The following is a 12,922-nucleotide window of genomic DNA, read 5'->3' as shown; positions in this document are numbered from 1 at the left end:
CCCCCAGCCGGTGACGTCATCCCTTCCGCCGCCGCCGCCGGCCGGGGGCGGGGCCGGGGAGGGACCGGTCCGCGCGCGTCAATGCGCAGCCGCGCAGCCGCCACGCCCTCCCGCCAATGAGGCAGTGCGACGGGGTCACGTGGTCCCGGGGCCTTTAAAGCTCCGCGGGAGCACGTGGGGCGCAGGGCGCCCGGCTTCGCGGGACACGTGGGCTGCGGCGTTGCCTCTCGGAGCCCCTGCTGCCGCTATCGGCAGAGAACCCCCAGGGCGCTAGGAGCAAAGGCCATGGCACTTGCCATACGCTACTCTAGTCTCTGCCGTGGCTCCCCGGTGCCCTTCCAAGGAGATCCAGCCTCCTCTTGGCGCCTGGCCTGCCCGCTTTGGCTCTCACGGGCCTGTCCCTGAGACCCTGTGCTCCAGACGAAGCAGCTTCATGCAGCCTGCTCGCTCCTCTGCAGGGCCTTGCCTTCGCACTTCCTCGGCCAGCCGAAATGCACTGCCCCGAAGGTCTTTGTCCTGCCGTCTTTCCAGTTTCTGCTCAAATATCCAGTGCCTGGGAGAAGCTGGCCCCGGCCACTACCACTAGTCACCCCAGGCTCCTCTCTGTCCCATTGTCCTCTTGATTCCGGTCACACTAGAGTGTGATGGGCACGCATGAGTTGAATGGGTAAGTGCGTGGATGGGCAGTACAGGGCACAGACAGCGGGGAGCCCAGCTGCGTGGGGCCCTGGGCTCACCTTTTCCTACCTGTAAAATGGGCTGGCCTCCTGGGTCTCGGCTCCACCTGAGAAGCGGAGCCAGGCAGCGCCTCTCACAGGGAGGTCTATGGGTGGATGGCCTCCGCCGCCTGCGCCTGCCCCTGCGCCTGCCCTGGTTATAGCTAAAGCTTGAATAAGAAAGGGGCAGGGGGCGGGGGGAGCTCCCGAGGATCCCAGACACCACCCGCAGCCGTTTCCAGCCAGTCGGAGCCATTTAGTTCTTGGAGGTGTTCCTGGAGAGGGCTTTGCGCCACTGAGGGTCACCTTTAGAATATAGGGTTTTCCTTCAGAATCCTGGGTTCATTCCAGGCAAAGATACAGATAAACAAACCGCGTTAACCCAGGTAACAAAATGATGGCAGAAGTCACCAACAGGGAAGAGAGGGGAGAGGAGGAGTCATTCACAAGCAACCTGAATTAAGCTCCCAGGTTCCCAGCAGCGGGTGCAGTGGCCGGGCTGGTAGAGTGGTTTGTCCTCCTGGCTGGGTGACCCTGACCTGGCCCTGGACAGTGGCCTCAGTTTTTTCCTCCAAGCAATGGGGTCACACCTCCATCTGGAAGGAGAAACGGGGAGGCGCGCAAACAGCTTGGTTTCCTGTATACAGTAAGTGCTCAAGCCTTGCATACCTCCTCAGAAGCAGAGTAAAGGCTGCGTTGGTCGGGCTGGATGTGGTGTGAGCCCTGTTAGGAGCAGAAGCTTGACCCCGCTGCTGGGACGCTGAGCCCAGCCTGCGCCGTCTGTGAAGGAGGGGTGACCCCTTCTGCCTCTGGGGGTCCTTGTGAGCAGTGAGGAAGACAGCTGTCAGCCACGGTGCATTGCGTGGCCAGGACGCAACCTTTCAGCCTGGTGCTCTGGACACAAAAGTAAACAAAGCCCTCCACACAGGGTCGCCCTGGAGGAGACGAGTCTCACTGGGCGGAAGCCTGTCGTGCCCACCCAGAGGCCCAGCCGCCCTGCCTGTCACCTGCCTCCTCCTCTCCCCGCCCACCCTCTGCTTCAGCCACAGGCTCCTTGCTGGGCCCCCCGCGGGGCTCCCTCTGCCTGGCCAGCTGCCCCCTCTCTTCCCGAGGCCGGTCCTCACCTGCCAGGCCCAGGGCTCTTCCCAGCACCTCACTGAAGCGCCCCCACGTCATGGGCACGTGGCACTAGGTGACGGTCACGATTTGCACTAGTTTCATGGGGAACTTTGCTTGTCTCCTGTCTGTCCCTCACCCTGGCTGTGCCTGTTTCCCTGCCTGATAATGGGGACGTAACAGCCCCTCCCTGAGCATCCCCAGGGCAGCGAGACGAACTGCCTGGCACCTGGGGGCACCTGGTACAGGACCCAGAAGGGGTTGCCCAGTAGCTGTGGCCACTGTGGATGGGAAACCAGGAAAGGCAAGGTGACCCTGAGGAGCCACTCAAGGAGGGCCCGTGTGACTCAGCCAGGCAGCGCTGGCCTGGTGCGCAGGGGGCCGGCAGGGGCAGGACCTCCTGGCCTGACCTTGTGGCCGGCTCACGGCTTAGGAGGTGCTCAGGATGTGGCTGCCGCCAGCCCAGGCCTTGGGAGGGAAGGGGCGGGCGCAAGGCCTGCGCCCCGAAGGTGCCCACCCAGGAAAGCAGTGGAGTCAGGGTGGTGGGGGCCCAGCTCCCGGGACTGGAGTCTGCACCTCGGGCGCTCACCGAGCTGGTGACTCACTGGTGGGTGAGAAGTGCAGCCGATGAACACGCCCCGCGTGGGGTGTCGCGCCCCACCTGCTCCTGGCTGTGCCAGTGCCACCTCTGCCTCAGCGACTCGGGGACCTGGTGATTAGCGCCTTGGTGTCTTAGCTGAGACGGCTCCAGGGGAGCCATCAGCCGCCTGTCACGTCACCAAACACAAACAGGATTCCTCATGGCCAAGGGCAGGGTTGCCCGCATGGAGCCAGCCTCTGTCCCCATGAGACGGGCCAAGACACGGGCCCTGCGACGTCGCCCCGAGCCAGATTCCACCATCTTTGCGCATCTCTCAAATTAAATGTGGTTCGTGTCACCTCGGGTCATGGGTGTTCTTGGGCTGGGTTCGGGGCAGGCTCGGGGCAGAGCGCTCACCTGGCACAGGGAGGCCCTGGGTTCCATCCTCAGCACCACATTAAAAAATAAATGAATAAAGGCATGGTGCCCAACTCCAACTGAAAACATTTTTAAAGAATCATAAATGTTCTCTCGGTCTCTCCCCTCCTCCTTCCTCTCCTCTCTGGCTCTCACTGTAACCCGACTTCAGATGCCCAAGGCGGGTCGCAGCAGCCCCTTGGCTGAGCCCTGTGTGCACTGCCCTCCATGGGGGGTTCCCATGGGGATCCCCTGATTCAGCCTGTTGGGTGATCATTTGGGGCTCCAAATCAGAGCGCCATGGGTTCGAATCCTGGCCATGACATTAGCGTTCCTTCATGATCAAACACCAAGAAGCCAGGACCAGGGCTGGGGATGCGGCTCCAGCGGTAGCGCGCTCACCTGGCATGTGTGCGGCCCAGGTTCGATCCTCAGCACCACCTACAAACAAAGATGTTGTGTCTGCCGACAACTAAAAAATAAATATTAAAAAAAAATTCTCTCTCTCTCTCTCTCTCTCTCTCTCTCTCTTAAAAAAAAAAAAAGTGGAACACCCAAGAGTGAAAGACAGATGGAATTTTCCCCCCAAAGTCAGGAGAGGAGAAGGACGTCCACTCCCCACTTCTGACCTGCCTGGTGCTGAATGGAGGTTACAACCAGGAAACAGGCAAGAAAATGAAAAGCAGCGTCCGCACCGCAAAGGAAGGGGCCAAGCCACCTCGGCTGTGCGGGACGTCGCTCTGCACACTTCAGATAGACAGAAAACCCCATGGAGCCCTAAAGAGCTATTAGAAGTGGTCAATGAATTCAGAAAGGCTACAGGATACGAGATGGATACACAGAAGTCCACTGCATTTCCTATGGAGTGACAACAGACAAGGAAAATGAATTCAAGAAACCAATTCCAGGTGCATTTGATCAAAAAGAGTAAAATATTCAGGAAGTCGCTGACCAAAAGCAGGACAAAACTGGCGCCCTGGATACAGCGGCAACTGTGGACAGGAGCTAATGAGAGGCCGAGGGAAGGGAAGGGCATCCCATGTTCATGGACTAGAGAAATCCTGCTGCTAAGGTGGCACCGCTCTCCAATTGACAGGCAGGCTCAACACGATCCCTACCAAAATCCCCGTCAGCTCCTGCACAGAAATTGACAAGAGGGTCCTAAAATGCAGAGGTAAATTCAAGAGTCTGGTCTCAGAGCACCAAAGGACCTTGGAGAAGAACAAAGGTGTAGGACTCACACCTCTTTGGTTTCAGAACTTATCACAAAGCTATAGTACCCACAAGATATCAGTACCCACAAGATACTAGGAAACCGAAACAGATTGCGGAGCAGAATTGAGAGTCCAGAATAAATCTTCACGTCCATGGCTGACGGATTCCATCAGGATGGTCAATTCAGTGGGAAAGAGCAGTCTAATGAAGCAGGACTCCAGGATCTTCAGGTGCACAACAAACAGTCGGATCCCTCCTCACATCTTATGCAAAAGTTAGTATGGATTGTGATCTGAAAAGAGTTAAAACTCTTTTAAAGTTTCAAAACACTGAATTAGTTGATGGCTTGTTTTAGAGGTCTTTTGGGGTGATTAAGATGTTCTGAAGTTACATCGTAGCCCTTGGTGATGGTGATAGTGTGTGCATGGAGGTGGGGGAATTGTATCTCCATAAAGCCATTGTTTCCAAGTCTTGGCTCTGATACCTCTATAATGTGCCACTCTGAGTGAGTTGTGAATGTCACTCTGTGAACCTCAGTTCCTTAGCCTTGAAATCAGGCCTAATGGGACCTACCTCACTCTGCCCATTTGTGAGGATTGACACAGCCACATCACAGGGGATTATATGGGTAATACTTTAATCCCAAATATACAAGTAAAGGGGACTGAATTGACGAGGTACAACGGTACAGGGGAGTATTATGCAGCTGTGAAAAGGATCAGTTAGGAGGACGCATGGGAAAGGCTTCCAAAATGCTCTGTGACAAGAAGCAAGGCAAATGGGGCTGGGGATGCGGCTCCAGCGGTAGCGCCCGTCTGGCATGCGTGCGGCCCGGGTTCGATCCTCAGCACCACCTACAGACAAAGATGTTGTGTCTGCCAAAAACTAAGAAATAAAATATTTAAAAAAAAAAAAAGCAAGGCAAAAACGTCACCTATCAGATTCCACCTTTAATGCAAGTTTTTGGCTTATTCTTCATTGTTTTAATACAAGTGAGTGCATGTATTTGCATATATTTGCATATATTTGCATATGTATAAGCCCAGGTCATTTACCATAACCCAAATTTGAGAAAGGAGGGTGAGGAGAGAACCCGCTAGCCTCCTCTGCAGGTGCCACAAGGGTGCCCCTCCCCTGGCTCCGCCCTGCAGACCCTGTGTCTGCTCCAGCAACCGAACCTGACTTGGAGCCTTCCTGTCCTGCTCTGGCGGAGGCACGACGCTGCTGTCGCTCTTGTCGCAGAAGAGCGTCCTTCGGGGCCGGATCCTGAGCGTCTGCTGGGGTCCCTCGTGGGTGACGGCTCAGCTTCTCGTGGAGAAATGCCCACGAGTGGAGCGGGCGGTCCACACGGTCCTGGAAAAGGGCTTCTTCAGGCCTCGCACTTGGGGCAGCGGCTCCGCAGACCCGGAGGGGCGCCGCGTGGTGGAGGGAGCCCCGGTGAGTGGGGGGCTAGGGCCCCTGGGTGAGGGGGCAGATGGACATGTGCAGCTCGAGGTCTGCGGCTCCCTTGGCTCCGCGGGCTCCCCGCTCACAGGGGACACGCGCTCACAGGGGACAGGGACAGCTCTGGATTAAGTTTGCCATTTCCCATGAGCCTGGGATCGTTGCAAAGCAAACCTGTGAGTGTGTGTGAGTGTGAGTATGAGTGTGTGATCGTGTGCCCGCGCGTGCGCTGGACACTGACCCAGGGCCCCGCACACGTGGAGCGCCCCACTCAGCCCTGGCTCCATGGCCAGCTCCAGCCCCAGCCCCGGGCCCCGGCCTCCCCCCCTCCTGCCGCAAAACAAGAGGATCAGGGAGGCGGGGGGGGGGGGGGGGGGGGGGGGGGGGTCCCGCTTCCTGCCCCGGCACTTGGGGCCTTGCCGGTCGCAAGCTGCTGGCCGCCGGTCACCTCGGCCTGGCCACAGCCCCCACGAGCCAGGGAGGAGGCCCCGCAGCCTCGCCGGGAGGCACTGCGGTGCCCGCGCTGGGCAGCAGGACGGCTAGGCCAGGAGCCCCTGGGGACCCTCTGCTCCCCGCACTGTTTTGGGGAGACCCGGACGGTTCCCGGGGTGCCTGTCAGCACCCCTGCCGGCTGGCAGGAGGGTGAATGGACACATGGGCCCCACGTCCCCTGGGCCTCGCCCGTGGCCTGCAGAGGCACCTTCCCAGCTGCTCCGGGTGCCTCTCTGGGCCGGGTCCCCTTTGGGCAAGGACCAGTCATGTGGGACCAGGCCTCCTTTTGACCGCTGACCTCTGAGAATCCCGTCTCCACCCAAGGCCACACTCTGGGGCCCCGGGCGGGGACTGCAGCCCATCTCCTCTGGCGACACCTTTTAACCACAGGAGCTGTCGCTGGAGGTGCTGGGTCGCCCCGAAACCCAGCCTCTGCCCCGGGAGGCACTGCCTGCGGCACCCGGAGACCAGGGCGCTCCGGGGCCTTCCTGGGGACCCAGTGGTGACAGATCAGGACCTTCTACCTCCTGCCAGCTGCCTGGACTGTCCACTGGGCAGGGCTGTACTGGATGTGACAAGCAGGGTCTGAGGCGCGGCTGGCCTTGCCTTCGGGACCACCATGGTGGGGGCTCTGGGCCGCCCCCTGGAGCCTCAAGCTTCTCACCAGGGGGCCAGACGGCCCCAGGCTCCATGCAGTGGGCAAGCCGGGCGTCACTGTCCACCCAAGCTGTTCATTTCTCAGTTGGCTTCCAGGGAGTCACCAGGTGGGCGCTCTGAGGGTCCCGAGCACCTGGTCACAGCACCTGCTGGCCAGTCAGAGCCCCCTGTGGGTGGCGCCACCCCCGGCTGAGCCGGCCTCCCCACTGCCCCGGGTCTGTCCATCGAGCCCTAGTATCGGCCTGGAGTCACCCACACCAGAGGCCGAGGAAGCAACAGAGTGGACAGCCTGAAGTGACATCGTGACATCGTTGCGGGAGCACATTGGTGTCCCCGAGGACTGAAGTCTGGGGTCAGGGTCAATGATGGAGACTGGGTGGCCCTGAGCCAGGGTGGACGTCGGCATGGCTCATCTTACAGAAGAAACTGAGGCTGGGGTGAAGTCACCCGCGGCCAGGGGACACGTTTGGGACCAAGTCAGCATGGCTGTGGAAGCGGCTTGCCCCGCCCCTGCGCCGGCTTGCCCCCTCTGCCCCCTGCCCCACCGTGCCCTGGCCACCTCCGCCTGTCCCTGCAGGATGTGCCTCTGTCTCTCGCAGCCCTTGGTCTCCAGTCCCTGAGAGCCGGGGCCTGGGGCCGGCTCAGCCGTCCAGGGGACGGTGGCTGATGCTGGGAGGTGGCAGCCTGAGAGTGACTCTCGGCTCTGCGTGCCTTGCCCCGGTGCATCTTGGGAATGGACTGCCGGGCGCCAGGCCCGGGGCATCCTGCAGGTCGGGGACTCAGGCAGGAGAGCCGGGAGGCCATGGGGTCAGGGCTACCCTAGCTGCTGAGGGCCAGCCACCTGGACCTCTCCCCACACACCTGGGGGCTCAAGATTGCGGAGCCTGCCTCAGTTTACCCAGCCACACTCTGGGCAGACTGGGGGCCTGTCCCTGGGGCATCGCAGCGGCCTGAAGGTCACCAGCTGGCCCTGCGCAGTCCGCGGCTCTCAGGCCAGCGCCTGGCACACAGTAGGCACTCGTGTCTAGTACTCACCAGACAGGATGTCCTGCAGGACGGAGCCCGCCCTCCCCCGTCCCCCCGTCCCCCTGCCCTCCCCCCGCCCTCCCCCCCCCCCGCCGTCCTCCCGCCGTCCTCCCCAGCTCAGCCACGGTGGGGCGGGTGAGTGGGACCACGTTGGTCCTGGCAGCGGAGAAGTCGCCGCGATAAAACAGGAAAGTGCTAAATGAATCCACTGCCCCAGTTACCGGCCGCCTGGGCCCCGGATGGGAGCTGTTCCCAAGCCACAGACGGACCCCAGCCCACGGGTCCCCGGGGCTGTGGTGACCTGGGGCTCCGCTGCAAGTCAGGCCGGCACGTGGCCAGTGGGGCCTTGACCACGGGGGCGGGAGCCGTGGGGGCTGTGGGCGAGGGAGGGCCTGCTTAGTGCCACGGATGCCCTCTGCGCAGTGTGGCTGGCTCTGAGGGGCAAGGCTGGGACCTGGGGACAGGAGAGGGGACATGGGGCGGCCCCCTCGTGGGCCTCCTGGGACAGGCGGCCTGCTGGCCAGGCCACTGCTACCCCGCTGGGCTCTGACCCTGGAGCTACATCCACCAGGCCGTGGCCCTAGAGTCCTCTGGGACCCCGAGGGTGGCCCGGGTCCCCTGTGCCCAGGCCATGACTTGGGCGCCAGCACCTGCCTCACGCTGCCCAAGGCCACGTGTTCCCTGAGCACTGGAGCAGGAGTCCCCGGGACCATCAGGGACACGAGGAGCTGCCCCTGAGCCAGCCGTGCCCTGGGCCATCAGAGGCCTGGTGACAGGAGCCGCAGGGTGCCCGCCTGGGCCCAGCCTCTGATCCAGGCGCTGTCCTGCCGCCTCGGTGACCCCCGCAGTCCTGGGTGTGTGGTTTCCGCCTGTTACAGGACGGGCACACAGGGAGCTCCGCTGAGGCCGGCTCTCGGGCTGGGGCCCCTCGTGCCCTGGAGTCCAAGGCTCCTGGAAAGCAGGGACCTGGGAGCAGACCCGGCCCTGACCCGACTGGCCTGGCCTGGTCCAGGACGGGACCTCACCCCGTGCACAGCGTCCCCCTGTTGGTCGGTGCCAGGAGCTGGGCAGTACCTTCCTCCTCCCGGTTGGCTGCTCCCCTTCAGCCCCGCGTGGGCCTCACCCCCACTTTGGAGGCCGTTTGGAGGCCTCCCCCCTCGGCCTCCCCTCCCCACTCCCTCCCCTTCCCTCCGCCCTCCTCTCCGCCAGGCCCTCAGGCCTGGAATTTGGTAAAGAGGAATCCCTGGGTCCGATCCAGAAGCACCACTCGGCAGCCCTGTGGCCCTGGGAGTCCTGTGTCCCTGACCCTGTGTCCTCGTCTGTAAAGGGTGGGGAATGTTCCCCTCCGTGGCTGCCCGGTGGCCCCAGCGCTCATGAGGACACGCACAGCACATGGTCAACATGTGGATGCTGGTCCTTCCTCTCTCCTCTGGCTCCTTGGCCCCTTGGTTGTCCCTTGTGTGCCCCAAATATGGCCCTGCTCAGGACTACGCGGGGCCCCTCACTCCTGGACCCACAAGGACCCGGGTGGGGAGAGCATTCTGGGTAAAGAGAACAGCATGTGCAAAGGTCCTGGGGCAGCAGGGGCTCCGTGCAGGGGAGGATGGAGAAGGCAGGCAGAGAGCAGCACCGGGGTCCAGCTGAGGGGTCAGCTGAAGTCCTCGTCTGGCCGCCTCTCCCTTGCTGAGTAGCTCGCACTGAAATTGGTAACCATCATGGTTAATCGTGTCACTAACTGGACACCGTCTCCCCACACATTCTCTGTGCCTTAAGGCAGGGATCATTACCTGCTTTGCCCATGTGTGGCTTCAGCACCTTGGACAGCACCCAATACACATTCGGTGCTCCATAAATGCTTGTGAATGAAAACTAAACAAATGGCATGTGTTACATGTTATACCCTATCCTGAATGCTGCTTCTTTATGCTTCGGTTTATCAGGGTTTGGGAGTTGGACACCCTCCTCCTAGGGAGGCAGCAAGCAGAGAAAGCATGATGATCACCTCCCTTTTTTGCTCTCCGTACTCCTGTTAATACAATCATTTTTTCATTTTTCTTTTTCTTTCCTACTTTCCTCTTTCAGGAGAGGAAAATGTTAAAATGTGGATGTAGTCAGAAATACTTTCAGCCTTCAGACAATTCAGACTTGAGAATCAAGTGATGGCGGAAGAGCTAAAAAAAAAAAAAATACATTCTTGGTTATTAGGAGGAGAAAGAAAATGCCATTTCAATAAGATCGAGGCTGGTTAATGCCGGAATATAAAGATAGACGCTTCCTGTCCTCGACACGCAGACTGCCCGCAGCTGTGCGTGCCGGGCCCTCGGGAGTGGCTGGGCAGGACGGCCACAAAGACAGTGTGATTGCCCCGGAGCTGAGCCCAGCACATTGAGGACACCGTGCCAAGATGGAGCAAGGTCACAGCAAGGTCACGGGGCTGCGCGAGGCAGTGGGGGCAGGTCCCCAGGGGTCTGCCCGCACGGGGTCTTGCTGGGTTGAGGTCCTGCTCGCCTGTCCTCCCGGGCCTCGGCTCCCTGTGTCCCAGGGTCCCTGCGCTGCCCCGGGCCTGGCTGGACGGGAGGCCCCTGGACCTGGCCCTGAACTCGCTGCTCGGGAGTCAGCAGGGCTCCAGGCGCCCTCGGCCTGTGGGGAGGGGAGCCAGGCAGAGGGGACAGAGGTGGCCAGCAGTCACAGAGCAGTGAAACCAGGCCCATGGGGGCGGCCGGGGTGGCCCTGGGGTGGCCCTGGGGTGGCCCCGGGGCCCGTTGAGCGGGATCCTGAGCTCGGGGGAGGGGGAGGCCGTCTGTCCTGATGCCTGGGGACGGCCCTCGGGGAGTGCTGTCCTCGGCTGGCCATGGGCAGCTGTGGGGCCACGCGCTCCTGCCCAGGGAGACCCCCGACCCTGTTCGCAGCGCAGGACGGCAGCGCCGCCCACCCGCCCCATGCTCCCCTCCCGGGGCCGTCTTGGAGGTGGCGGGGTCTGGCGGGTGACGCCCTCCTGACCCCTCGTGGCAGCGAGTCCAGGGACGCAGGCTTCTGTCCCCACACCTGGGGACGCCCTGGTGGCACCTCACACTGGTTCTGTCCCCCACACTGTCCCATGGTGTGTGTGGACAAAGGGGCGCAGGGACAGGTCAGCTGGGGACTGGTGGGCAGGGCTGTCCCCACACCTGGCCCCACTCAGCTGGCCACCTGCTCCGACCAGCGCCAGGCCAGGCCCCGGGGGACAGTACCATGGCCCCGGCTACCTGCCGGCACCTGCCTGGAGTCCCTCCAGCCTCGCCGGGCCGCAGGTGGCCGGTCCACTTTGTCACTTGACGTGGGCTGGATGGACCTTGGCGAGTGAGAGGAGGAGGGGACGCTTCCAGAGCACAGCGCTGACGCCGGGCACAGAGGTTCCTGGCCGCTGCCTGGCAGCGGCAGCTCCTGCACCTGCTCCGCCTGCTGCCCCCCACCTCCCGCCCTGGCCTCCCCTTGGCCTCCCCCCCCCGCCTCCTGTCCTGGCCTCCCCCCCGGCCTCCCCCCTGGCCTCCCCATGGCCTGTGCTGCCTTCTGGCCCCACTGGAGCCTCAGCCTGGCCTGGATGGTCCTCCTCTGGCTCCCCGGCCCAGCGGCTCCTCCATCTCAGGCTGCAGCCTCAATGTCACCTCCTCGGGGAGGCCCTCAGGGCCGCCGCCCCCCAGGACCCGGAGGGCCACTGTCCTGCCTGGGGTTTCCCAGGCCTGTGTCCCTGCAGGCGCTCGGAGCCCCTCCAGCTCCCAGGGCCCCTGCTCAGGGGGACTGCACAGCCCGGGGCCATGCAGGGCCTGAGGTCAAGCCCAGGACCCAGGGAGCGATTGCCAAGCCACCTCCCCCCATGCCCTGTCCCTCTCTGCAGGCAGGAAGGACAAGGGACGACGGATGAGGGCGCACCCTGCAGTTCACTCTGCTCCTTCCACCAGGGGAATCGGGCCGGGCGCCGGGGCCGCGCCTGTCCTACCAGTGGCTCGGGAGGCTGAGGCAGGAGGATTGCGAGCTCAAGGAGAGATGGCCTCCTAACGTTCTAGGAACGCCAGCAGCGGCATCGGGGCCTGGGCACGTGCCCTGCATCTTAGCCTGGGCATTCGACAGATGGGAGTGGGCGGGCTGTTCCCTCCCGTTTCCAGGCCCCGGTGTCCTCCTGGGTAGGCATCGCCCCTAAAATAACAACCCGACCCGTCGCCCAGTGCCCAGCTCCGTCCTGTTGGAAGGGCTGCAAGGCCGGCGCTCTGATCCTCCCTGGGGGCCTCCTTAACTGAGCACTTACTGTGCGCTGGGCCCTCCCCGGCCTCACTTTCCAGCCTCCCTCCTGCTACCAGCCTCGCTGTGGTGGGAAACCGAGGCACAGAGAGACCCCGAGGCTCCTGCCTCAGCTTTGACGCAGCGGCCGGTCCGTCCACCGGGGCCTGCAAGCCAGCCTTCCCGCCAAGCCCCACCGCGTCACAGCAGCGCGGTCATCCCCGAAGGGTGGACATGAGCCAAGCCTCGGTTCACGGGCGATGGACAAACATCGCGCCCGTCCCTGCCCCAGGGCTACTCAGCGCAGAAATGCGCGGGGTCTGTCCGCCCCCGAAGGCCGGACCTCGACGCTCCACAGCGCAAGAGGCCGCTCAGGAGGGACACAGTGGGGCCTGGCTCCGCCCTGGAGATGCCCCCAAGGTCTCGGGGCTGGGTGGACCGGACGCTGGCCACGGGGCCACCACGACGTGGGCACCCTGGGGGCTGCCGGAGGGTGCGGGTCCCGGCTGCGGGCACCGCGGGAGGGTCTTGGCGCCCCAAAGGGATCGGCTGGAAGGCGCGGCATCCCCGAGACCAAGACCAGGAGGAGGCCGGACAGTGGCCACCGCCATGGCATGGAACAGACAGGCAGACTGTGCCAAGTGAGCTCTCCCTAGAGGGGACACAGGACCGTGGGAGTGGCCACCTTTGGGCAGGGACGCTGGTGGCCTGGGCAGGGAAAGGGGTGGTGTTGCTTTTTCCCTGTGACCCTTTGGACATCGAAAGGCGACAGGTGGCAGTTAAAAGCCCTGCTCTGCCTTTGACTGGCTGTGTGACCTGGGCCACTCGCTTTACCTCTCTGTGCTTTAGTGTCCCCATCTACAGAGCAGGGTGGTGACACCAGCTCAGACACTGGGATGAGGCTGCACTGAGCTGGGGCGCAGCCTCCGGAGACTGGCCCCTCCTTCACACCCACAGGGACACTGCGGCAGGGACGCCACCTGCTGTCACTGTGTGCCTGGCTCCT

The sequence above is a fragment of the Callospermophilus lateralis genome, chromosome 1 (assembly GCF_048772815.1).
Source record: "Callospermophilus lateralis isolate mCalLat2 chromosome 1, mCalLat2.hap1, whole genome shotgun sequence".
In the NCBI taxonomy this organism is placed as follows: Eukaryota; Metazoa; Chordata; class Mammalia; order Rodentia; family Sciuridae; genus Callospermophilus; species Callospermophilus lateralis.
The sequence above is the reverse complement of the archived record's forward strand: the minus strand, read 5'-3'. Positions refer to the sequence as shown.